At 46.7% G+C, this 26,069-nt stretch overlaps 1 protein-coding gene across 4 annotated transcripts in view; it reads right to left on the reverse strand.

Moving 5' to 3' along the window:
• Positions 1-22,389, reverse strand: part of LOC130290765 (protein Shroom4-like) — a 739,734-nt gene extending 717,345 nt beyond the window's left edge. For 3 of the 4 annotated variants that reach the window (XM_056538830.1, XM_056538829.1, XM_056538826.1), the window contains exon 1: positions 22,263-22,389. The gene's annotated coding sequence lies outside the window, so the exon portion shown is untranslated. The remainder of the gene's footprint in view (positions 1-22,262) is intronic. The other variant, XM_056538827.1, reaches the window with a different exon arrangement.
• Positions 22,390-26,069: the final 3,680 nt, after the last annotated feature.

A 26,069-nucleotide genomic window follows, 5' to 3' on the forward strand; every position in this document is an offset into this window, starting at 1 on the left:
CTCTGTGCCAGAGAGGGATTGGCGTGGACCGTGCTAGTGGACCGGTTCTAAGCCACTACTGGTTTTCACCAGAGCCCGCCGCAAAGCGGGATGGTCTTGCTGCGGCGGTAGTGACCAGGTCGTATCCACTAGCAACGGCTCACCTCTCTGGCTGCTGAAGATAGGCGCGGTACAAGGGAGTAGGCAGAAGCAAGGTCGGACGTAGCAGAAGGTCGGGGCAGGCAGCAAGGATCGTAGTCAGGGGCAACGGCAGAAGGTCTGGAAACACTGGCAAGGGACACACAAGGAACGCTTTCACTGGCACTAAGGCAACAAGATCCGGCAAGGGAGTGCAAGGGAAGTGAGGTAATATAGGGAGTGCACAGGTGATAACTCTAATTGGAACCACTGCGCCAATCAGCGGCGCAGTGGCCCTTTAAATCGCAGAGACCCGGCGCGCGCGCGCCCTAGGGAGCGGGGCCGCGCGCGCCGGGACAGAACAGACGGGGAGCGAGTCAGGTAGGAGAGCCGGGGTGCGCATCGCGAGCGGGCGCTACCCGCATCGCGAATCGCATCCCGGCTAGCAGCAGGATCGCAGCGCCCCGGGTCAGAGGACGTGACCGGGGCGCTGCAGCGGAGGAGGTGAAGCGAGCGCTCCGGGGAGGAGCGGGAACCCGGAGCGCTCGGCGTAACAGTACCCCCCCCCTTGGGTCTCCCCCTCTTCTTGGAGCCTGAGAACCTGAGGAGCAGACTTTTGTCAAGGATGTTGTCCTCAGGTTCCCAGGATCTCTCTTCAGGACCACAACCCTCCCAATCTACTAAAAAAAAATTTTTTCCTCTGACCTTTTTGGCAGCCAAAATCTCCTTGACCGAGAAGACGTCCGAGGAGCCGGAAACAGGAGTGGGAGGAACAGATTTGGGAGAAAAACGGTTGAGGATGAGTGGTTTGAGAAGAGAGACGTGAAAGGCATTAGGGATACGAAGAGAAGGAGGAAGAAGAAGTTTATAAGAGACAGGATTAATTTGACACAGAATTTTGAAAGGACCAAGATAGCGTGGTCCCAACTTGTAGCTAGGGACACGGAAGCGGACATATTTAGCGGAGAGCCATACCTTGTCTCCAGGGGAAAAAACGGGGGGAGCTCTTCTTTTCTTATCCGCGAACCTCTTCATGCGTGAAGAAGCCTGTAAGAGAGAATTTTGGGTCTCTCTCCATATAATGGAAAGGTCACGAGAAATTTCATCCACAGCGGGCAGACCAGAGGGCAAGGGGGTAGGGAGGGGGGGAAGAGGGTGACGGCCGTACACCACGAAAAATGGGGATTTGGAGGAAGATTCGGAGACCCTGAAGTTATACGAGAATTCGGCCCATGGAAGGAGATCTGCCCAGTCATCCTGGCGGGAGGAAACAAAATGTCGCAAATAATCACCCAGGATCTGGTTAATTCTTTCTACTTGTCCATTGGACTGGGGATGATATGCAGAGGAAAAATTTAATTTAATCTTGAGTTGTTTACAGAGAGCTCTCCAGAATTTAGACACGAATTGGACCCCTCTATCCGAGACAATCTGCGTAGGCAACCCGTGAAGACGAAAAATGTGTACAAAAAATTGTTTAGCCAACTGAGGCGCAGAAGGAAGACCAGGAAGAGGAATGAAATGTGCCATTTTGGAGAATCGATCAACGACCACCCAAATAACGGTGTTGCCACGGGAAGGGGGTAAATCAGTAATAAAATCCATACCAATCAGAGACCAAGGCTGTTCGGGGACAGGCAGAGGATGAAGAAAACCAGCGGGCTTCTGGCGAGGAGTCTTATCCCGGGCACAGATAGTGCAGGCTCGCACAAAGTCCCCAACATCCGTCTCCAGAGTTGGCCACCAATAGAAGCGGGAGATGAGTTGCACAGATTTCTTGATGCCCGCATGACCTGCGAGATGGGAGGAGTGACCCCATTTGAGGATTCCGAGGCGTTGGCGTGGAGAAACAAAGGTCTTTCCTGGAGGAGTCTGTCTGATGGAGGCAGGAGAAGTGGAGATCAGGCAGTCAGGTGGAATGATGTGTTGCGGAGGGAGATCAACTTCTGAGGCATCCGAGGAACGAGAGAGAGCATCGGCTCTAATGTTCTTATCGGCAGGACGAAAGTGAATCTCAAAATTAAATCGGGCAAAGAACAGAGACCACCGGGCCTGGCGAGGATTCAGCCGTTGGGCCGACTGGAGGTAGGAGAGGTTCTTGTGGTCGGTGTAGATAATAACAGGAAATCTTGATCCCTCCAGCAGATGCCTCCATTCCTCAAGTGCTAATTTAATGGCTAGAAGTTCTCGATCCCCGATGGAGTAGTTCCTCTCCGCTGGAGAGAAGGTCCTAGAGAAAAAACCACAAGTGACAGCATGCCCGGAAGGATTTTTTTGTAGAAGAACAGCTCCAGCTCCTACTGAGGAGGCATCAACCTCCAATAGGAAGGGTTTGGAAGGGTCAGGTCTGGAGAGCACGGGAGCCGAAGAAAAGGCAGACTTGAGTTGTTTAAAGGAGTCTTCTGCTTGAGGAGGCCAGGACTTGGGATCAGCATTTTTCTTGGTTAAAGCCACGATAGGAGCCACAATGGTAGAAAAATGTGGAATAAATTGCCTGTAATAATTGGCGAACCCCAAAAAGCGTTGGATAGCACGGAGTCCGGAGGGGCGTGGCCAATTTAAGACGGCAGAGAGTTTGTCTGGATCCATCTGTAGTCCCTGGCCAGAGACCAAATATCCTAGAAAAGGAAGAGATTGGCATTCAAACAGACATTTCTCAATTTTGGCATAGAGTTGGTTGTCACGAAGTCTCTGAAGAACCATACGGACATGCCGGCGGTGTTCCTCTAGATTGGCAGAAAAAATTAGGATATCGTCCAGATATACCACAACACAGGAGTATAATAGATCACGAAAAATTTCATTGACAAAGTCTTGGAAGACGGCAGGGGCATTGCACAGTCCAAAGGGCATGACCAGATACTCAAAGTGTCCATCTCTGGTGTTAAATGCCGTTTTCCACTCGTCCCCCTCTCTGATGCGGATGAGGTTATAGGCGCCTCTTAAGTCCAATTTAGTGAAGATGTGGGCACCTTGGAGGCGATCAAAGAGTTCAGAGATGAGGGGTAAGGGGTAGCGGTTCTTAACCGTGATTTTATTAAGACCGCGGTAGTCAATGCAGGGACGTAGGGAGCCATCTTTTTTGGAGACAAAGAAAAATCCGGCTCCGGCAGGAGAGGAGGATTTACGGATAAAGCCCCTTTTTAGATTCTCCTGGACGTATTCGGACATGGCAAGAGTCTCTGGGGCAGAGAGAGGATAAATTCTGCCCCGGGGTGGAGTAGTACCCGGGAGGAGGTCGATAGGGCAATCATAAGGCCTGTGAGGAGGTAGAGTCTCAGCTTGTTTTTTGCAGAAAACATCCGCGAAGTCCATATAGGCCTTGGGGAGACCGGTTACTGGAGGAACCACAGAGTTACGGCAAGGGTTACTGGGAACCGGTTTTAGACAGTTCTTGGAACAAGAGGACCCCCAACTCTTGATCTCCCCAGTGGACCAATCCAGGGTTGGGGAATGAAGTTGAAGCCAGGGAAGTCCAAGGAGAATCTCCGAGGTGCAATTGGGGAGGACCAAAAGTTCAATCCTCTCATGATGAGATCCGATGCTCATAAGAAGGGGCTCCGTGCGGAAACGTATGGTACAGTCCAATCTTTCATTATTTACACAATTGATGTAGAGGGGTCTGGCGAGACTGGTCACTGGGATGTTGAACCTGTTGACGAGAGAGGCCAAAATAAAATTTCCTGCAGAACCAGAGTCCAAGAAGGCCACTGTAGCGAAGGAGAAGGCAGAAGCAGACATCCGCACAGGCACAGTAAGACGTGGAGAAGCAGAGTAGACATCAAGGACTGTCTCACCTTTGTGCGGAGTCAGCGTACGTCTTTCCAGGCGGGGAGGACGGATAGGACAATCCCTCAGGAAGTGTTCGGTACTAGCACAGTACAGGCAGAGGTTCTCCATACGGCGTCGTGTCCTCTCTTGAGGTGTCAGGCGAGACCGGTCGACCTGCATAGCCTCCACGGCGGGAGGCACAGGAACAGATTGCAGGGGACCAGAGGAGAGAGGAGCCGAGGAGATGAAACGCCTCGTGCGAACAGAGTCCATATCTTGGCGGAGTTCCTGACGCCTTTCAGAAAAACGCATGTCAATGCGAGTGGCTAGGTGAATAAGTTCATGTAGATTAGCAGGAATTTCTCGTGCGGCCAGAACATCTTTAATGTTGCTGGATAGGCCTTTTTTGAAGGTCGCGCAGAGGGCCTCATTATTCCAGGACAATTCAGAAGCAAGTGTACGGAATTGTACGGCATACTCGCCAACGGAAGAATTACCCTGGACCAGGTTCAACAGGGCAGTCTCAGCAGAAGAGGCTCGGGCAGGTTCCTCAAAGACACTTCGGATTTCCGAGAAGAAGGAGTGTACTGAGGCAGTGACGGGGTCATTGCGGTCCCAGAGCGGTGTGGCCCATGACAGGGCTTTTCCGGACAGAAGACTGACTACGAAAGCCACCTTAGACCTTTCAGTGGGAAACAGGTCCGACATCATCTCCAGATGCAGGGAACATTGGGAAAGGAAGCCACGGCAAAACTTAGAGTCCCCATCAAACTTATCCGGCAAGGATAAGCGTATCCCAGGAGCGGCCACTCGCTGCGGAGGAGGTGCAGGAGCTGGCGGAGGAGATGACTGCTGAAGCTGTGGTAGCAACTGTTGTAGCATAACGGTCAGTTGAGACAGCTGTTGGCCTTGTTGCGCAATCTGTTGTGACTGCTGGGCGACCACCGTGGTGAGGTCAGCGACAACTGGCAGAGGAACTTCAGCGGGATCCATGGCCGGATCTACTGTCACGATGCCGGCTGGCAGGTAGTGGACCCTCTGTGCCAGAGAGGGATTGGCGTGGACCGTGCTAGTGGACCGGTTCTAAGCCACTACTGGTTTTCACCAGAGCCCGCCGCAAAGCGGGATGGTCTTGCTGCGGCGGTAGTGACCAGGTCGTATCCACTAGCAACGGCTCACCTCTCTGGCTGCTGAAGATAGGCGCGGTACAAGGGAGTAGGCAGAAGCAAGGTCGGACGTAGCAGAAGGTCGGGGCAGGCAGCAAGGATCGTAGTCAGGGGCAACGGCAGAAGGTCTGGAAACACTGGCAAGGGACACACAAGGAACGCTTTCACTGGCACTAAGGCAACAAGATCCGGCAAGGGAGTGCAAGGGAAGTGAGGTAATATAGGGAGTGCACAGGTGATAACTCTAATTGGAACCACTGCGCCAATCAGCGGCGCAGTGGCCCTTTAAATCGCAGAGACCCGGCGCGCGCGCGCCCTAGGGAGCGGGGCCGCGCGCGCCGGGACAGAACAGACGGGGAGCGAGTCAGGTAGGAGAGCCGGGGTGCGCATCGCGAGCGGGCGCTACCCGCATCGCGAATCGCATCCCGGCTAGCAGCAGGATCGCAGCGCCCCGGGTCAGAGGACGTGACCGGGGCGCTGCAGCGGAGGAGGTGAAGCGAGCGCTCCGGGGAGGAGCGGGAACCCGGAGCGCTCGGCGTAACAATGGACATGTTGTCAGCATGAGGACACCATATAATGGCTGAATGACACAGCTTGGATGAGACTGAAGCATGAGGACACCATATAGCGGCTGAATGACACAGAATGGAGGTGTTGTCAGCATGAGGAGACAATATAGTGGCTGAATGGCACCGTTTGGAGGTGTTGGCAGCATGAGGACTCCATATAGTGGCTGAATGGCACAGTGTGGAGGTGTTGGCAGCATGAGGACACCATATAGTGGCTGAATGACACAGCTTAGATGAGGCTGAAGCATGAGGACACCATATAGTGGCTCAATGACACAGAATGGAGGTGTTGGCAGCATGAGAACACAATATAGTGGCTGAATGACACAGTGTGGAGGTGTTGTCAGCATGAGGAGACCATATAGTGGCTTAATGACACAGCATGGACATGTTGGCAGCATGAGGACACCAGATAGTGGCTGAATGACACAGCATGGACATGTTGTCAGCATGAGGACACCATATAGTGGCTGAATGACACATAATGGAGGTATTGGCCGCATGAGGACACCATATAGTGTCTGAATGGCACAGTGTGGAGGTGTTGGCAGCATGAGGACAACATATAGTGGCTGAATGACACAGCTTGGATGAAGCTGAAGCATGAGGACACCATATAGTGGCTGAATGACACAGCATGGAGGTGTTGTCAGCATGAGGAGACCATATAGTGGCTTAATGACACAGCATGGACATGTTGTCAGCATGAGGACACCATATAGTGGCTGAATGACACAGCTTGGATGAGGCTGAAGCATGAGGACACCATATAGTGGCTGAATGACACAGCATGGAGGTGTTGGCAGCATGAGAACACCATATAGTGGATGAATGACACAGCTTGGTTGAAGCTGAAGCATGAGGACATCATATAGTGGCAGAATGACACAGCATGGAGGTGTTGGCCTCATGAGGACACCCTATAGTGGTTGAATGGCACAGTGTGGAGGTGTTGGCAGCATGAGGACACCATACAGTGGCTGAATGGCACAGTGTGGAGGTGTTGGCAGCATGAGGACACCATATGGCGGCTGAATGACACAGCTTGGATGAGTCTGAAGCATGAGGACACCATATAGTGGCTCAATTACACAGAATGGAGGTGTTGGCAGCATGAGGACACCACCTAGTGGCTGAATGGCACAGTGTGGAGGTGTTGGCAGCATGAGGACACCATATAGTGGCTGAATGACACAGCTTGGATGAGGCTGAAGCATGAGGACACCATATAGTGGCTCAATGACACAGAATGGAGGTGTTGGCAGCATGAGGACACCATATAGTGGCAGAATGACACAGCTTGGTTGAAGCTGAAGCATGAGGACACCATATAGTGGCAGAATGACACAGCATGGAGGTGTTGTCAGCATGAGGAGACAATATAGTGGCTTTATGACACAGCATGGACCTGTTGACAGCATGAGGACACCATACATTGGCTGAATGACACAGCATGGACATGTTGTCAGCATGAGGACACCATATAATGGCTGAATGACACAGCTTGGATGAGACTGAAGCGTGAGGACACCATATAGCGGCTGAATGACACAGAATGGAGGTGTTGTCAGCATGAGGAGACAATATAGTGGCTGAATGGCACCGTTTGGAGGTGTTGGCAGCATGAGGACTCCATATAGTGGCTGAATGGCACAGTGTTGAGGTGTTGGCAGCATGAGGACACCATATAGTGGCTTAATGACACAGCTTAGATGAGGCTGAAGCATGAGGACACCATATAGTGGCTCAATGACACAGAATGGAGGTGTTGGCAGCATGAGAACACAATATAGTGGCTGAATGACACAGTGTGGAGGTGTTGTCAGCATGAGGAGACCATATAGTGGCTTAATGACACAGCATGGACATGTTGGCAGCATGAGGACACCAGATAGTGGCTGAATGACACAGCATGGACATGTTGTCAGCATGAGGACACCATATAGTGGCTGAATGACACATAATGGAGGTGTTGGCAGCATGAGGACAACATATAGTGGCTGAATGACACAGCTTGGATGAAGCTGAAGCATGAGGACACCATATAGTGGCTGAATGACACAGCATGGAGGTGTTGTCAGCATGAGGAGACCATATAGTGGCTTAATGACACAGCATGGACATGTTGTCAGCATGAGGACACCATATAGTGGCTGAATGACACAGCTTGGATGAGGCTGAAGCATGAGGACACCATATAGTGGCTGAATGACACAGCATGGAGGTGTTGGCAGCATGAGAACACCATATAGTGGATGAATGACACAGCTTGGTTGAAGCTGAAGCATGAGGACATCATATAGTGGCAGAATGACACAGCATGGAGGTGTTGGCAGCATGAGGAGACAATATAGTGGCTTTATGACACAGCATGGACCTGTTGGCAGCATGAGGACACCATATATTGGCTGAATGACACAGCATGGACATGTTGTCAACATGAGGACACCATATAATGGCTGAATGACACAGCTTGAATGAGGCTGAAGCATGAGGACACCATATAGTGGCTGAATGACACAGAATGGAGGTGTTGGCAGCATGAGGACACCATATAGTGCCTGAATGGCACAGTTTGGAGGTGTTGGCAGCATGAGGACACCATATAGTGGATGAATGACACAGCTTGGATGAAGCTGAAGCATGAGGACACCATATAGTGGCTGAATGACACAGCAGGGAGGTGTTGTCAGCATGAGGAGACCGTATAGTGGCTTAATGACACAGCATGACATGTTGGCAGCATGAGGACACCATATAGTGGCTGAATGACACAGCATGGACATGTTGTCAGCATGAGGACACCATATAGTGGCTGAATGACACAGCTTGGATGAGGATGAAGCATGAGGACACCATATAGTGGCTGAATGACACAGCATGGAGGTGTTGGCCTCATGAGGACACCCTATAGTGGCTGAATGGCACAGTGTGGAGGTGTTGGCAGCATGAGGACACCATATAGTGGCAGAATGATACAGCTTGGATGAAGCTGAAGCATGAGGACACCATATAGTGGCTGAATGACACAGCATGGAGGTGTTGTCAGCGTGAGGAGACCATATAGTGGATTAATAACACAGCATGGACATGTTGACAGCATGAGGACACCATATAGTGGCTGAATGACACAGCTTAGATGAGGCTGAAGCATGAGGACACCATATAGTGGCTCAATGACACAGAATGGAGGTGTTGGCAGCATGAGGACACAATATAGTGGCTGAATGGCACAGTGTGGAGGTGTTGTCAGCATGAGGAGACCATATAGTGGCTTAATGACACAGCATGGACATGTTGGCAGCATGAGGACACCAGATAGTGGCTGAATGACACAGCATGGACATATTGTCAACATGAGGACACCATATAGTGGCTGAATGACACATAATGGAGGTGTTGGCCGCATGAGGACACCATATAGTGGCTGAATGGCACAGTGTTGAGGTGTTGGCAGCATGAGGACAACATATAGTGGCTGAATGACACAGCTTGCATGAAGCTGAAGCATGAGGACACCATATAGTGGCTGAATGACACAGCATGGAGGTGTTGTCAGAATGAGGAGACCATATAGTGGCTTAATGACACAGCATGGACATGTTGTCAGCATGAGGACACCACATAGTGGCTGAATGGCACAGTGTGGAGGTGTTGGCAGCATGAGGACACCATATAGTGGCTGAATGACACAGCTTGGATGAGGCTGAAGCATGAGGACACCATATAGTGGCTCAATGACACAGAATGGAGGTGTTGGCAGCATGAGGACACCATATAGTGGCAGAATGAAACAGCTTGGTTGAAGCTGAAGCATGAGGACACCATATAGTGGCAGAATGACACAGCATGGAGGTGTTGTCAGCATGAGGAGACAATATAGTGGCTTTATGACACAGCATGGACCTGTTGACAGCATGAGGGCACCATACATTGGCTGAATGACACAGCATGGACATGTTGTCAGCATGAGGACACCATATAATGGCTGAATGACACAGCTTGGATGAGACTGAAGCATGAGGACACCATATAGCGGCTGAATGACACAGAATGGAGGTGTTGTCAGCATGAGGAGACAATATAGTGGCTGAATGGCACCGTTTGGAGGTGTTGGCAGCATGAGGACTCCATATAGTGGCTGAATGGCACAGTGTGGAGGTGTTGGCAGCATGAGGACACCATATAGTGGCTGAATGACACAGCTTAGATGAGGCTGAAGCATGAGGACACCATATAGTGGCTCAATGACACAGAATGGAGGTGTTGGCAGCATGAGAACACAATATAGTGGCTGAATGACACAGTGTGGAGGTGTTGTCAGCATGAGGAGACCATATAGTGGCTTAATGACACAGCATGGACATGTTGGCAGCATGAGGACACCAGATAGTGGCTGAATGACACAGCATGGACATGTTGTCAGCATGAGGACACCATATAGTGGCTGAATGACACATAATGGAGGTATTGGCCGCATGAGGACACCATATAGTGTCTGAATGGCACAGTGTGGAGGTGTTGGCAGCATGAGGACAACATATAGTGGCTGAATGACACAGCTTGGATGAAGCTGAAGCATGAGGACACCATATAGTGGCTGAATGACACAGCATGGAGGTGTTGTCAGCATGAGGAGACCATATAGTGGCTTAATGACACAGCATGGACATGTTGTCAGCATGAGGACACCATATAGTGGCTGAATGACACAGCTTGGATGAGGCTGAAGCATGAGGACACCATATAGTGGCTGAATGACACAGCATGGAGGTGTTGGCAGCATGAGAACACCATATAGTGGATGAATGACACAGCTTGGTTGAAGCTGAAGCATGAGGACATCATATAGTGGCAGAATGACACAGCATGGAGGTGTTGGCCTCATGAGGACACCCTATAGTGGTTGAATGGCACAGTGTGGAGGTGTTGGCAGCATGAGGACACCATACAGTGGCTGAATGGCACAGTGTGGAGGTGTTGGCAGCATGAGGACACCATATGGTGGCTGAATGACACAGCTTGGATGAGTCTGAAGCATGAGGACACCATATAGTGGCTCAATTACACAGAATGGAGGTGTTGGCAGCATGAGGACACCACCTAGTGGCTGAATGGCACAGTGTGGAGGTGTTGGCAGCATGAGGACACCATATAGTGGCTGAATGACACAGCTTGGATGAGGCTGAAGCATGAGGACACCATATAGTGGCTCAATGACACAGAATGGAGGTGTTGGCAGCATGAGGACACCATATAGTGGCAGAATGACACAGCTTGGTTGAAGCTGAAGCATGAGGACACCATATAGTGGCAGAATGACACAGCATGGAGGTGTTGTCAGCATGAGGAGACAATATAGTGGCTTTATGACACAGCATGGACCTGTTGACAGCATGAGGACACCATACATTGGCTGAATGACACAGCATGGACATGTTGTCAGCATGAGGACACCATATAATGGCTGAATGACACAGCTTGGATGAGACTGAAGCGTGAGGACACCATATAGCGGCTGAATGACACAGAATGGAGGTGTTGTCAGCATGAGGAGACAATATAGTGGCTGAATGGCACCGTTTGGAGGTGTTGGCAGCATGAGGACTCCATATAGTGGCTGAATGGCACAGTGTTGAGGTGTTGGCAGCATGAGGACACCATATAGTGGCTTAATGACACAGCTTAGATGAGGCTGAAGCATGAGGACACCATATAGTGGCTCAATGACACAGAATGGAGGTGTTGGCAGCATGAGAACACAATATAGTGGCTGAATGACACAGTGTGGAGGTGTTGTCAGCATGAGGAGACCATATAGTGGCTTAATGACACAGCATGGACATGTTGGCAGCATGAGGACACCAGATAGTGGCTGAATGACACAGCATGGACATGTTGTCAGCATGAGGACACCATATAGTGGCTGAATGACACATAATGGAGGTGTTGGCAGCATGAGGACAACATATAGTGGCTGAATGACACAGCTTGGATGAAGCTGAAGCATGAGGACACCATATAGTGGCTGAATGACACAGCATGGAGGTGTTGTCAGCATGAGGAGACCATATAGTGGCTTAATGACACAGCATGGACATGTTGTCAGCATGAGGACACCATATAGTGGCTGAATGACACAGCTTGGATGAGGCTGAAGCATGAGGACACCATATAGTGGCTGAATGACACAGCATGGAGGTGTTGGCAGCATGAGAACACCATATAGTGGATGAATGACACAGCTTGGTTGAAGCTGAAGCATGAGGACATCATATAGTGGCAGAATGACACAGCATGGAGGTGTTGGCAGCATGAGGAGACAATATAGTGGCTTTATGACACAGCATGGACCTGTTGGCAGCATGAGGACACCATATATTGGCTGAATGACACAGCATGGACATGTTGTCAACATGAGGACACCATATAATGGCTGAATGACACAGCTTGAATGAGGCTGAAGCATGAGGACACCATATAGTGGCTGAATGACACAGAATGGAGGTGTTGGCAGCATGAGGACACCATATAGTGCCTGAATGGCACAGTTTGGAGGTGTTGGCAGCATGAGGACACCATATAGTGGATGAATGACACAGCTTGGATGAAGCTGAAGCATGAGGACACCATATAGTGGCTGAATGACACAGCAGGGAGGTGTTGTCAGCATGAGGAGACCGTATAGTGGCTTAATGACACAGCATGACATGTTGGCAGCATGAGGACACCATATAGTGGCTGAATGACACAGCATGGACATGTTGTCAGCATGAGGACACCATATAGTGGCTGAATGACACAGCTTGGATGAGGATGAAGCATGAGGACACCATATAGTGGCTGAATGACACAGCATGGAGGTGTTGGCCTCATGAGGACACCCTATAGTGGCTGAATGGCACAGTGTGGAGGTGTTGGCAGCATGAGGACACCATATAGTGGCAGAATGATACAGCTTGGATGAAGCTGAAGCATGAGGACACCATATAGTGGCTGAATGACACAGCATGGAGGTGTTGTCAGCGTGAGGAGACCATATAGTGGATTAATAACACAGCATGGACATGTTGACAGCATGAGGACACCATATAGTGGCTGAATGACACAGCTTAGATGAGGCTGAAGCATGAGGACACCATATAGTGGCTCAATGACACAGAATGGAGGTGTTGGCAGCATGAGGACACAATATAGTGGCTGAATGGCACAGTGTGGAGGTGTTGTCAGCATGAGGAGACCATATAGTGGCTTAATGACACAGCATGGACATGTTGGCAGCATGAGGACACCAGATAGTGGCTGAATGACACAGCATGGACATATTGTCAACATGAGGACACCATATAGTGGCTGAATGACACATAATGGAGGTGTTGGCCGCATGAGGACACCATATAGTGGCTGAATGGCACAGTGTTGAGGTGTTGGCAGCATGAGGACAACATATAGTGGCTGAATGACACAGCTTGCATGAAGCTGAAGCATGAGGACACCATATAGTGGCTGAATGACACAGCATGGAGGTGTTGTCAGAATGAGGAGACCATATAGTGGCTTAATGACACAGCATGGACATGTTGTCAGCATGAGGACACCATATAGTGGCTGAATGACACAGCTTGGATGAGGCTGAAGCATGAGGACACCATATAGTGGCTGAATGACACAGCATGGAGGTGTTGGCAGCATGAGAACACCATATAGTGGAGGAATGACACAGCTTGGTTGAAGCTGATGCATGAGGACATCATATAGTGGCAGAATGACACAGCATGGAGGTGTTGTCAGCATGAGGAGACAATATAGTGGCTTTATGACACAGCATGGACCTGTTGGCAGCATGAGGACACCATGTATTGGCTGAATGACACAGCATGGACATGTTGTCAGCATGAGGACACCATATAATGGCTGAATGACACAGCTTGAATGAGGCTGAAGCATGAGGACACCATATAGTGGCTGAATGACACAGAATGGAGGTGTTGGCAGCATGAGGACACCATATAGTGCCTGAATGGCACAGTTTGGAGGTGTTGGCAGCATGAGGACACCATATAGTGGCTGAATGACACAGCTTGGATGAAGCTGAAGCATGAGGACACCATATAGTGGCTGAAGGTGTTGTCAGTATGAGGAGACCATATAGTGGCTTAATGACACAGCATGACATGTTGGCAGCATGGGGACACCATATAGTGGCTGAATGACACAGCATGGACATGTTGTCAGCATGAGGACACCATATAGTGGCTGAATGACACAGCTTGGATGAGGCTGAAGCATGAGGACACCATATAGTGGCTGAATGACACAGCATGGAGGTGTTGGCCTCATGAGGACACCCTATAGTGGCTGAATGACACAGTGTGGAGGTGTTGGCAGCATGAGGACACCATATAGTGGCAGAATGATACAGCTTGGATGAAGCTGAAGCATGAGGACACCATATAGTGGCTGAATGACACAGCATGGAGGTGTTGTCAGCGTGAGGAGACCATATAGTGGATTAATAACACAGCATGGACATGTTGGCAGCATGAGGACACCATATAGTGGCTTAATGACACAGCATGGACATGTTGTCAGCATGAGTACACCATATAGTGGCTGAATGACACAGCTTGGATGAGGCTTAAGCATGAGGACACCATATAGTGGCTGAATGGCACAGCATGGAGGTGTTGGCAGCATGAGGAGACCATATAGTGGATAAATGGCACAGCCCAGAGTTGCCAGCAGCATGAGTAGGCACTAGGTCTTCACAATCCCTAAGATTAAAAGATGAATTAAGAAATTTAAACTGAAGATTTTAGATAGCGGGTGCTACCTATGAGAAAATGTGAAATTCCCAGACCCAGGCCCAACAGCGGCATCAGTAACCCATATATTGCCTGAATGACACAGCCTGGAGTTGGCTGATGCACGAGTACACACCAGGGCTTCACAATCCCTCCAAAAAAAACACCACAATTATAGAATTTTTTTTTAAAGATTTTGGATAGTGGGTGCTACCTATGAGAAAATGTGAAATTACCAGACCCAGGCCCCACAGCTACATCAGTAACCCATATATTTCCTGAATGACACAGCCTGGAGTTCGCTGATGCACGAGTACACACCAGGGCTTCACAATCCCTCCAAAAAAACACCACAATTTTAGACATTTTTGAAAAAGATTTTGGATAGCGTGTGCTACCTATGAGAAAATTTGAAATTAACAGACCCAGGCCCCACAGCGGCATCAGTAACCCATGTATTGCCTGAATGACATAGCCTGGAGTTGGCTGATGCACGAGTTCACACCAGGGCTTCACAATCCCCCCCCCCCCCCAAAAAAAAACACCACAATTTTAGAAATTTTTGAAAAAGATTTTGGATTGCGGGTGCTACCCATGAGAAAATGTGAAATTAACAGACCCAGGCCTCGCAGCACCATCATTTTTTTATTTGAAATTTAAAACAACATTTGCGTGTCCCGGACCCCAGCGTGTGTGTGCGAAGGACCAAATCCAACAAGCCCCCAATCTCGCCGTGAGATTTAGGCGAAACGTCTCCATTGCCCTGACCGGCCATTGTTTCCAAGACTTCTCGCCAAGGCAAGCCATGTGAAGAACAGCGTGACACCGCCGTGACCTGCACACATGGAAGGGCCACTGAGACTTGTCCGGGCAGTGGAGGCTTAAGACACAGAGGAGGATGTGGAGGCGGAGTAGCACACTGTCACAGGACCAACGGGCTGACAGAGTGTAGCAGGAAGCAACATTGAGTACACACCAGGGCTTCAGAATCCCAAAGAAAAAACAATCATTTTTAAAATAATTTTAAGAATATTTAGGACAGCAGGTGCTACCTATATGTTGCATGAATGACACACCCTGGTGTTGGCTGATGCATGAGTACACACTAGGGCTTCACAATCCCTCAAAAAAAAAAAAAAAACAACAATTGTAGAAATTTATGAGGAAGACTTATGGATAGCGGGTGCTACCTATGAGAAAATTTGATATTCCCAGACCCAGGCCTGGCAGCGCCATCAGTAAACCATATATTGCCTGAATGACACAGACTGGAGTTGGCTGATGCATGCGTACGCACCAAAGCTTCACAATCCCTAATAAAAAAGACAAACACTTTTGATTAAAAAAAATTACGAAAATTTAGGACAGCGAGTGCTCTCTATATATTACCAGAATGACGCAGCCTGGAGTTGGCTGCAGCATGAGGAGACCATTGAAATGTGTGATTTTTTTATTTGAAATTTAAATCAAAATTTGTGTCCCGGACCCAGCCGTGTGGGTACAAAGGACCTAATCTCACAAGCACCCACAGGGCTCATGTGGCCATAAGATGTAGGCGCAACATCTCCATAGCGCTGACCGGCCATTTTTGGTTTTTGTACCTTTGTTTAAGAACAAGCGCATATCCAAGAGTCTAGAAGACTCTATAATGCAGGACGGTGGACCACCAAAAGACATTCTTCTATAAAATAATTTTTTATGAAATAAGAAGCAGAGTTCATCCCTCTGCGTATTTTTTTTGGAAAATTTTACTTAAAAAAACACACGCAACAATCGTTCAATGGTGTAATTGTTATTATTGTGGAAAATTCAAGTTTATTACTGTGATAATTATCAGAAAATTTGAAAAAAAAACACTACCCAAGAGTGTTTAATAACCCCATACATTGCACCATAAATGTTGAAATTTTAATTAAGCATGTATATATGTATTTCAAAAGTCCTAAAATTAAAGGCCCAAGCCCAGAAGCATCAGGAAGTCAAGTACTTCCTGAAAGACAAAGGAGCAGTCAGGAGTAGGCATCAGCAGCACCCAAGAGGCTTTAATAACCCTTTACATTGAACGATCACTCGTGAGATCGAGCAATAACAGGTGTGTTATGCCCTCAGATGTCCGGGGCTGCACGCGCACTACACTGAACGGACCAGCGTGTGTCTATCTTTCACCGACAGGTGCGTGTAACCCGCTGAACCCCCTTCGCGATAGGGATCAGGGATTGCAATTATTTGCCAGGAAAGAAGAATCACAACTAAGCGCCGGTCATAGGCTCGGGTTCATTAAGTCCCTGCCCTTTGTACACATCGCATGTCTCTACTACCGATTGGATGGTTTAGTGAGGTCCTCGGATCGGCCCGGCGGGGTAGGAGAAGGCCCTAGCAGAGCGCCGAGAATTTAAAGATCATTGTTGAAATTAGCATTAAGCATATATTAGCTACTGCAAAACATCCAAAAATTGAAGGCCCAAGGCCTGAGGCATCAGGGAGGCAAGTAGTTCCCAAAAGACACAGAATGAGTCACGATGTTCTTCCCGTTGTCTGTCACCATGGTTCCCATTTCCAGATTTCGTGGAGTAAGCCATACTCGGATTTCTTTACGAATGAACTTTAGCAGTTCCTCCCCTGTGTGACTCCGTTCGCCAAGGCAAACCATGTGAAGAACAGCTTGACACCGCCGTGCCCTACACACATGGAACGATGAATGGCCACCGAGATTTGGGCGTGCAGTGGAGGCCGAGGACACGGTGGAGCATGAGGAGGCGGCGTCGCACACTGTAACAGGACCAACTGCCTGGGAGCAAGATCATGGAGGAGGAAGCGGTGTGACCTGTCCAAGTTGCTGTTGTGGCTGTGCAGGAACCACATTTACCCAGTGAGCCGTAAAAGACAAGTATTGTCCCTGCCCGTAGTTACAGCTCCACACGTCGGCTCTGCCGTGCACTTTTGAACGCACCGATAGGCTCAAGGACTGGCCCACCTTCTCTTGTACAAACTTATGCAGGGCTGGTACTGCCTTCTTCGCAAAGAAATGACGGCTTGGGACTCTCCACCTCGGCTCGGCACAAGCCATCAATTCTCTGAAAGGTGCAGAGTCCACCACTTGAAAAGGGAGGGACTGCAACACCAGCAACTTGGACAGGAGCACATTCAACTTCTTCGTCGTTGGATGAGTGGGCGCATACTGTTGTTATTTTGGACGTGGCTACGCCGATGGATTGTTGGCGGAATGGCTGACTAAAAGCAGGAGAAGCAGGAGCGACAGAAGGAGGGTTTGACACACAGCTCCCTTCGGCTGAGGTGGTGGAGCCTTGGCTGGATGAAGGAGGGAGCGGATGGCCACTGGGTGATGCAGCAGGCTGGACCACTACATCGGAGCCACGGTTCTCCCAGGCCACTTTATGGTGGCGAAGCATGTGTTGACGCAGGGCCGTGGTGCCGACATTGGGACCTTGGCTACGCTTCACCTTCTGTCGACAGATCATGCATGTGGCTACGTGAACCTCCTCCAGATGCCTTATGAAAAACTTCCACACAGTCGAGTAGCTGATTTTCCCACACGCAATCCGCACTAATTGACTTTTACTGGCACCGTCTGCAGGAACCCCTGTTCCACTACCTCCCGGAAAGGTAGGCTGCCGAGAAGCAGTTGGTCTTCCCCTGGCACGTTTGGCTCCTGAATTTCCACTACTGCCACCACGCTGACTGCCAACCGTGCTACCGCCTTGCTGCCTCAAGGGCAACCTGCAACTCTCTTCTCCTGATGATGATGAAGCCCCTTCTGCACCCGGCTCCCAATTGCGATCGGCTTCATCATCATCAACAGTTGTGTGCATGTCACTGATGTTCTCCTCAGGTTCCCCAACAGTGTCTGCTTCAAATCCCTGAACACTTGCAACACCGCCTCCCACGTCACTCTCTGCATCACTACTTGGCTGCCTAGCAGAGCAAGCGGCGCATGTCTCCTCCCCTTCTTGGGTGTCCAGTAGCTGCTGACTGTCCTCCATTGGATCGTCCTCAGTAAATAGTGGAGCTGAACCCACACCATAAGATACTTCTTTAGGAGAGTGAACAGCATAGGACAAAGGCAATGGGAGGACACGGACTGCTCCCGGGCCATGCCAACTGAGGGTTGTGTCTGAGGAACCAACCGACTGTTGACTGGGGGTGTCAGATGTCACTTGTGATGATGTGGATGAGCGTGTTAACCAATCGACGACAGCAGATGGGTTGCTGGTGGAGACACGACCACTGGCTGATAACGGGAGCTCAGGCCTCTCGCTGCGACTCCTGCTGCCACTCGCCCCAAGTCTGCTGCCAACTCTGCCTGAAGTATTTAGTCCTCTGCCCCTCCTCTGTGCACATCATGGCACTTCTCTGCCTGACATACTTAGTGCGTTTATTAGGGTATTACAATACGCTACACTACTCTTTAAACAGTATTTGTCTAGATCAGCAGCAGGTGCTTCCTTACGGCTGTCCTTGAACAGTATGTAGGCCCTTGACAGATTAACAGGTACTAGATGGTACAATACTTGGATGTACCTATGCGGTATGCACTGATGAGGGCAGTAATATGCCTAACTATTAGCAGAAAAAACTCTGTATTTTTGTAAAACACCAGCCGGTGGATACTATTGTTTGGACTTTGACGGTTTGGAGCACCTTAACAGCTTAACAGGTACTAAATGGTACAATACTTGGATGTACGTATGCGGTATGCACTGATGAGGGCCTATTAGCAGAAAAAACTCTGCATTTTTGTAAAACACCAGCCGGTGGATACTATTGTTTGGACTTTGACGGTTTGGAGCACCTTGACAGCTACTAAATGGTACAATACTTGGATTTACGTATGCGGTATGCACTGATGAGGGAAATAATATGCCTAACTATTAGCAGAAAAAACTCTGTATTTTTGTAAAACACCAGCCGGTGGATACTATTGTTTGGACTTTGACGGTTTGGAGCACCTTGACAGCTTAACAAGTACTAAATGGTACAATACTTGGATGTTCGTATGCGGTATGCACTGATGAGGGCCTATTAGCAGAAAAAACTGTGTATTTTTGTAAAACACCAGCCGGTGGATACTATTGTTTGGACTTTGACGGTATGGAGCACCTTGACAGCTGAACAAGTACTAAATGGTACAATACTTGGATGTACGTATGCGTTATGCACTGATGAGGGCAGTAATATGCCTATTAGCAGAAAAAACTCTGTATTTTTGTAAAACACCAGCCGGTGGATACTATTGTTTGAACTTTGACGGTATGGAGCACCTTGACAGCTTAACAGGTATTAAATGGTACAATACTTGGATGTATCTATGCGGTATGCACTGATGAGGGCAGTAATATGCCTAACTATTAGCAGAAAAATCTCTGTATTTTTGTAATACACCAGCCGGTGGATACTATTGTTTGGACTTTGACGGTATGGAGCACCTTGACAGCTTAACAGGTACTAAATGGTACAATACTTGGATGTATGTATGCGGTATACACTGATGAGGGCAGTAATATGCCTATTAGCAGAAAAAACTCAGTATTTTTGTAAAACACCAGCCGGTGAATATTATTGTTTGGACTTTGACGGTATGGAGCACCTTGATAGCTTAACAGGTACTAAATGGTACAATACTTGGATGTACGTATGCGGTATACACTGATGAGGGCAGTAATATGCCTATTAGCAGAAAAAACTCAGTATTTTTGTAAAACACCAACCGGTGAATACTATTGTTTGGACTTTGACGGTATGGAGCACCTTGATAGCTTAACAGGTACTAAATGGTACAATACTTGCATGTACCTATGCGGTATGCACTGATAAGGGCAGTTATATATGTGTAACTATACGCAGAAAAAACTGTTTAAAAAAAAAACAGCTGGTGAATAGTATTGTTTGGACTTGCACAGTATGTAGCCAGCCCCTTGACAGATTAACAGGTACAAAATGGTGCAAATGCACTACAGTCCACTGAACAATCACGTATTTCTGAACAGCAGCAGAACCCAACAGTGCAGCACCACAAAAAAAATTGAGGGATTAAACCCTAAATTGCACTCTGTCACACAATTCTGAGCAGCAGAAGTTTTGTGGAGCAAACAAAAATAAACTCAATTGGGCTGAACAATTAGGAGATAAGATGCTTCAGAAAGTTCAGGCAGCTTTGAGATCTGTATGAGGCAGCTGACAGCTATATGCCCCTCTCTGCTGCAATGCTCAATAACGTGAATAGGAGGTTTAGCAATCAATGATCCTTCTCAGTCTAACAGCACAGCACTCTGGACTCCTGCCTTTCCCTAATGCTGATGTGACTAGCAGTTGCAGTGTAACGCTGTGGTATCAGCTATTCACACACACACGCAGTCCCGTCCTCTCCATCTGAGTGCATAGATTAAATGAAAAGAGGCAAGATGGCCGCCGATTATATAGGGGCTGTGACATCACAGGGGTCAGTGAACACTGATAGGCTGCATCTCACATGTGATTCAGGGTCAGCCCGCCTACCTTCATTCCCGCTGCTGTTTTCCGCCCTCACATAATCCCCTGCCCCATGTACTCACATGTGGATCCACCATCTTAGGTCCCCAATAGCCTGAAATGCTGTAAAATGGAGTTTAATGAAGCGATTCACGCGATAGAATCGCGGCGATATTCGTATTCGTTGCGAATCAAATTTTTCATGAAATTCGTAACAAATTCGGGTTCGTCAACTTCGATTTGCTCATCTCTAGTCATGACATCAGAGGAAATGCATTTTTTTTTTGGATTTCTCTTTAATATACAGCCACTAAAAAGTACTGGAAGGATAAAAAAAAATTAAATAGAAATGATTAAAAAAAAAAAAAAGTTTTCCACGGGGATACCCCTTTAATAATTATTAGCTTGTGTTTTAATCATGTATTTTCAGCCTAAAATTTTTAGAAATTTCAACTTGCCGCAAGGGACACTGCCACTATAGAGTAACCAGGTCTGTTTTCGGGAAGCACAATTGGAAAAAAGGCTAGGGGACAGGAGATTGCCAAGAGAGGCATTTTTTCTTTTCATGACTGTTTCCTGTAATTGTAGTTATTTGCATTCTATGTAACTATGAAACTATGGGAATTGCAGAAATTAGTTGTAAAGTAGGCATTATTTTGTAACTTTGTGTAAACTAATAAACTGTGTCCAAAAGTCCAATAAATGTGTCTTACTATGTGGTTACTTTTAATACCTAACTTCTACTGGACAGCATTTTAAAATTGCTATGTTCTAATACCTCTAATAATGATACAGATAAAGAGCCAAAAAATAAAAAATAAATTCTGGCTGCAATAGGGTACCTCCGTAAACAATGCCCAACATATTGTTCCATACAAATACAGGGGTATAACATACAGAATTGTAACATACATTTCTACAGCTAAAAATGCCCTTTAGTGTAAGATAAAAACATTTCCAACATCAACAATTGGGGCTCCTTTCTTATCTTTTAATTACTGTTTCCATGCAATTAGATAAACAAATTGTCACAGAAGATATATTAGTAGGCCGTAAGAGATAATTTGTAATTTGTGTCTGAGATAGCATAACTAATAGTAACATTAACATACATTGACTTGACATGAGTAGAATTAAAATAAAACAACAAAAATAAAACACTGACAAATTTCATGGGATCAGTGGAATGCAGACAAATAAGAATTGATAGAGTAAAACATTATGTTGTCAAAAAATATTAAGCAAATCTAAAAATAGTCATTAAAACAGGATACAAATCAAGTAAAACTAAATATTTAGATGTTTTATCAACATACAACCAGTCCATATAACATTTGTTTATTACTTACCTAGCATATAAGACTAAGGTAGGAAATCCAAAGATTTTACTCATGCCATTTTAAACAAAAAAAAAAAAACTAATATTGCAAAGAAAATAATATCTGCCACTAATAGAAATCCAGTACACACTTTTTATGAAAGGAAAATGAGAGAATTTTTCCAGTGACTAAGAGGAAGAATAAGGCAGACTCCTGTTTAACTGGACAGAAAGGGATGCTGAAGATGTGACCTAAAATGCATAGAAACCCCTCCCAGACATTCCTTAACATTCCAGGAAAAGCAAAGGAAACAAAGGAGAAATAGAGATAAGAGTTTTAAGCGGACATTAACTAACAGCTACAGTATATGCTTTATACAACCACTATCAGCCAGCATAATTTTGCATTACCTTCAAACCTATGATACACAATTAGAATATCTTCATAAAAAATGTTTGCCACTACATAAAAGCATTGTCTTTTCAGTCTCCATACTTATTAACTTTAACTTAACTGGATTTATTCCATTGGCTCCCGTCCCCTGCCTAGAATAGGAAATCCCTTGCAACTATTCGGGCAGGAAGCAAGTTGGTTCAACAAATAATACAGAGTTTATTTATACAGAGAATGCTAACAGGGGAAAATTATGGAACAATACAAAACAATACAAAACCTTGTCCATTGCCAAGTATGATACACATCCCTTATTTGCTGAATGTGACTGTAAAATAACAGAGAACATAGCAAAATTGTAACTCACCATTTTGGAAATAAAGGAGAATAAGTTCCTACGAGACCTCCAGGCCTACAAATCGAATAATGTATACGATTGGCCAGAGCGTAATATTATGGGAACTACACCTAAATCAATTTTGAAAAAGAATTGCAATAAGGGCAATAAAAACAAAAACAACAAACAAGAGTGACTTTCAACAAAAAAGACAAAGATTCTGTTTCCTCTGGAGCGGAGTCCCGTAAATCCATGCCGGATCCTTTGACTCCTAAGGCTGCCTCATTTCCATTGCCAGCCAAATGCAAGCCCAAAAAAGCTACGCCTGCAAAAAACAACAAGGAGGACGGAAGCATCATGCGTCCAAAAAGGGCCACAAGGCACAATGTGGAACGGAAATAACAGCAATTTCAGTCTTCAATCTATCAGCAAAGGTTGTCTCACAACCACAGCTATCGGTTCTCACCAAGGGACTTTCTTTTTCTCCTGCTTACTAGAGATGAGCGAAGCAGACGAACCCCAATTCGCTACGAATTTGTGGATTTATTCGATTCGCAATGAATGAAAATATTGCCGCGATTCTAACGCGCTAATTGCTTCATTAGACTCCATTTTACAGCGTTCCAGGCTACAGGACACCTAAAATGGCGGATCCACATGTCAGTACATGGGGCAGGGGATGCTGGTAAGGCGGGAATGCAAGGCGGGAAGCGAGGTAGTCGTGATGACCCTGAATCACATGCAGGATGCAGTCTATCAGCATTCATTGACCCCTGTGATGTCACAGCCCTATATAATCAGCAGCCATTTTGTGGCTGCTCATTTCATGCCATATACAGTGCATAGATAGGACAGACTGCATGTCTGTGTGTGTTTATTGTACCGCAGCGTTCCACTACCAACTGCTAGTCACATCAGCGTTGTGGACAGAGAGAAGTGCAGTGCATTGCTTGTTGTCATTGAGAAGGATTTTGACGCCAGCCATTGAGCCACCAGTCACTTCATTCAGCATTTTATCAGAGAGGAGCAGATAGCTTTTTGTTTCCTCATATATATCAAGAAGCTGCCTGAACTTCATGAACCTTACCACAGGAGGCAGGAATGATTTTTCAGTGCAATTCTGTGTATTTATTCCACAAGAAATCATCTGCTACTTATACTAGTCTGTAGACTGTATAAAAACCAGTTCACACCATTCTTAACACTCTGTGACAGAGTGCAATTTAGGGTTTAATCCCCCTTTTTTTTTGTGGTGCTGCACTCTTGTGTCCTGCTGCTGTGCAAAAATATGTTTTTTCAGCGGACTGTAGTGCATTTGTCTGCCCTCATACGTGAGTACCACATACCTACATCAAAGCAGTCTACTATTTTGTATCTGTAAATCTGTAACAAGTCTAGATACTGGGAAAGTCCTGGCAAAAGTAATCACTGGCTGGTATTTTACAAAAATACATTTTCCAAGTGTACTGTAGCTAATTTTTTTGCCCTCATACGTGCATACCACATACCTACATACGTACCATTTTGTACCTGTTAATCTGTCAACGGTTTTTCCGTTTTAGCGTATTCGTTTTTTGCTCCTTGCCTTTAAAAAATCATAACTCTTTCAATTTTGCACCTAAAAATCCATATGATGGCTTATTATTTGTGCCACCAATTCTACTTTGTAATGATGTCAGTAATTTTGCCCAAAAGTATACGGTGAAACCGAAAATTGAAAAAAAAAACACCTTTTTGTAATTTTGGAGGCTTCCGTTTCTACGTAGTACATTTTTTGGTAAAAATGACACCTTATCTTTATTCTGTAGGTCCATACGATTAAAATGATACCCTAATTTATATAGGTTTGATTTTGTCGGACTTCTGGAAAAAATCATAACTACATGCAGGAAAATTAATACGTTTAAAATTGTCATCTTCTGACCCCTATAACTTTTTTTTTTTTCCGTGTATGGGGCCGTATGAGGGCACATTTTTTGCGCCGTGATCTGAAGTTTTAAACGGTACCATTTTTGCATTGATAGGACTTATTGATCGCTTTTTATTCATTTTTAAATTATATAACAAGTGACCAAAAATGCACTATTTTGGACTTTGGAATTTTTTTGCACGCACGCCATTGACCGAGCGGTTTAATTAATTATATATTTTCATAAATCGGACATTTCCGCACGCGGTGATACCATATATGTTTATTTTTATTTTTATTTACACTGTGTTTTTTTTTTATTGGAAAAGGGGGGTGATTCAAACTTTTAATAGGGGAGGAGTTAAATGATCTTTATTCACTTTTTTTTCTCACTTTTTTTTTGCAGTGTTATAGGTCCCATAGGGACCTATAACACTGCACACACTAATTTTCATCAATGATCACTGGTTTCTCATAAGAAACCAGTGATCAACGATTCTGCCGGTAGGGGCCCTCCTGCTGTCCTGTAGGCTGTTCGGGATGCCGCGATTAGCCGCGGCTATCCCGAACAGCCCGACTGAGCTAGCCGGCAACTTTCACTTTCACTTTAGCGAAGGGTTAATAGCGCGCGGCGCCGCGATCGGCGCTGCGTGCTATTAGAGGCGGGTCCCGGCTTCACTGTGATGCCGGGCCCGCCGTCATATGACGCGGGGTACTGTGTTACTGTCAGGAGAGCAGGACCAAGGACGTACCAGTATGTCCTTGGTCCTTAAGGGGTTAAAGTCCAAAAAACAGTACGCACCGGCGAGTGTTTTACAAAAATACTGAGTTTTTTGGAGTATTATAGTGCATTTTTCTGCCCTCATCAGTGCATACCGCATACGTACATCTAATTAGTGTACCATTTTGTACCTGTTAATGTTTCAAGGGCCTACATACTGTGAAAGTCCAAGCAACAGTACTCACCGGCTGGTGTTTTACAAAAATACTGAGTTTTTTTGGCGTATTATAGCATATTTTTTTGCCCTCATATGTGCAAATCACAAACCTACATCTAAGTAGTGTACCATTTTGTACTTGTTAATCTGTCAAGGGCCTACATACTGTGAAAGCTTGCTCTTCTGAGTGTTGCTGTGTAAGAAGGGGCGTGAAAGAGGAGTTACAAAAACTGTGATTATCTGTTGTGCCGAGTGAATCT

This window comes from Hyla sarda, chromosome 9, assembly GCF_029499605.1.
Source record: "Hyla sarda isolate aHylSar1 chromosome 9, aHylSar1.hap1, whole genome shotgun sequence".
NCBI lineage: Eukaryota > Metazoa > Chordata > Amphibia > Anura > Hylidae > Hyla > Hyla sarda.